Source organism: Syngnathus scovelli, chromosome 14 (assembly GCF_024217435.2).
Source record: "Syngnathus scovelli strain Florida chromosome 14, RoL_Ssco_1.2, whole genome shotgun sequence".
Taxonomy (NCBI): domain Eukaryota; kingdom Metazoa; phylum Chordata; class Actinopteri; order Syngnathiformes; family Syngnathidae; genus Syngnathus; species Syngnathus scovelli.
In genome coordinates, this window is record NC_090860.1 from 6,030,607 (window position 1) to 6,032,500 (window position 1,894).

The window sequence follows — 1,894 nt, forward strand, 5'->3', positions numbered from 1 at the left end:
GCCGTATTAGTCCGATCGCGCAACTGCGACAACGCGCGTGCCGCAGACCGTGCCACTGCAACGCCCTCGTCGCATTATTGTGACAGAGGCGTTGCTGAAATTTAAAAAATATTTTTAAAGTACTGATGTATTTTCCAAAATTTAAGTGGACCTGAGTGCGCAGGTAGCTTAATTTAGTCCGATCGCGCAACCTAGGCACGTCGGGCACTCACTGTCGCTGAGGCAAGTACAATATATTCCTAAATTGGTGCTTACATCCAGGCGGGAGAGGATGATTTGTTGGTATTTCCGTCCGCGGAAGCATAATAATAATAATAATAATAATAATAATAATAATAATAATAATAATAATAATAATAATAATAATAATAATAATAATAATATGTTATTATTAGTAGTAGTAGTATCATTATTATTATTATACATTTAATTTATAAGGCGCCTTTCAAGGCACTCAAGGTTGCCGTACAGACATAAAATAGCATAAAGAAATGACCGGAGAGCAAAGGCAGCAAGTCGCGCCGGCGTCCACTCACATCCGGTAGACACAATTACAACATATTATCAATATAAAAACAAAAAAAAAATGACCTACTTATACACTATGTACAAAAAAAGTTGCGTTAGCTTAGCTCAGCTCAGGCGCCGCGCGGCTAGTTGGCATAGGCCATGCGCGTGTCGCCGCTGAGGAAGTTGAGCATAGTCTGCACCAGATCAGGCAGGTCGTAGTCGTGCTCCCAGGCCCAGTCACGTTTGGCGGGGGCTATTTTCGGCCACTTGGCTCGTGCGCACGGCCTCCCGGATGTGCCGGGCGGGTGCGCGAGCTCGCCGGCCGCTGGAAGTCGAATGAGGCGCCGCGACCACCTCCGCGGTGCTTATAAACAGCCGATCCGCTCGGCGGGGGCTATTTTCGGCCACTTGGCTCGTGCGCACGGCCTCCCGGATGTGCCGGGCGGGTGCGCGAGCTCGCCGGCCGCTGGAAGTCGAATGAGGCGCCGCGACCACCTCCGCGGTGCTTATAAACAACCGATCCGCTCGGCGGGGGCTATTTTCGGCCACTTGGCTCGTGCGCACGGCCTCCCGGATGTGCCGGGCGGGTGCGCGAGCTCGCCGGCCGCTGGAAGTCGAATGAGGCGCCGCGACCACCTCCGCGGTGCTTATAAACAGCCGATCCGCTCGGCGGGGGCTATTTTCGGCCACTTGGCTCGTGCGCACGGCCTCCCGGATGTGCCGGGCGGGTGCGCGAGCTCGCCGGCCGCTTGAAGTCGAATGAGGCGCCGCGGCCACCTCCGCGGTGCTTATAAACAGCCGATCCGCTCGGCGGGGGCTATTTTCGGCCACTTGGCTCGTGCGCACGGCCTCCCGGATGTGCCGGGCGGGTGCGCGAGCTCGCCGGCCGCTGGAAGTCGAATGAGGCGCCGCGACCACCTCCGCGGTGCTTATAAACTGCCGATCCGCTCGGCGGGGGCTATTTTCGGCCACTTGGCTCGTGCGCACGGCCTCCCGGATGTGCCGGGCGGGTGCGCGAGCTCGCCGGCCGCTGGAAGTCGAATGAGGCGCCGCGACCACCTCCGCGGTGCTTATAAACAGCCGATCCGCTCGGCGGGGGCTATTTTCGGCCACTTGGCTCGTGCGCACGGCCTCCCGGATGTGCCGGGCGGGTGCGCGAGCTCGCCGGCCGCTGGAAGTCGAATGAGGCGCCGCGACCACCTCCGCGGTGCTTATAAACAGCCGATCCGCTCGGCGGGGGCTATTTTCGGCCAATTGGCTCCTGCGCACGGCCTCCCGGATGTGCCGGGCGGGTGCGCGAGGTCGCCGGCCGCTGGAAGTCGAATGAGGCGCCGCGACCACCTCCGCGGTGCTTATAAACAGCCGATCCGCTCGGCGGGGGCTA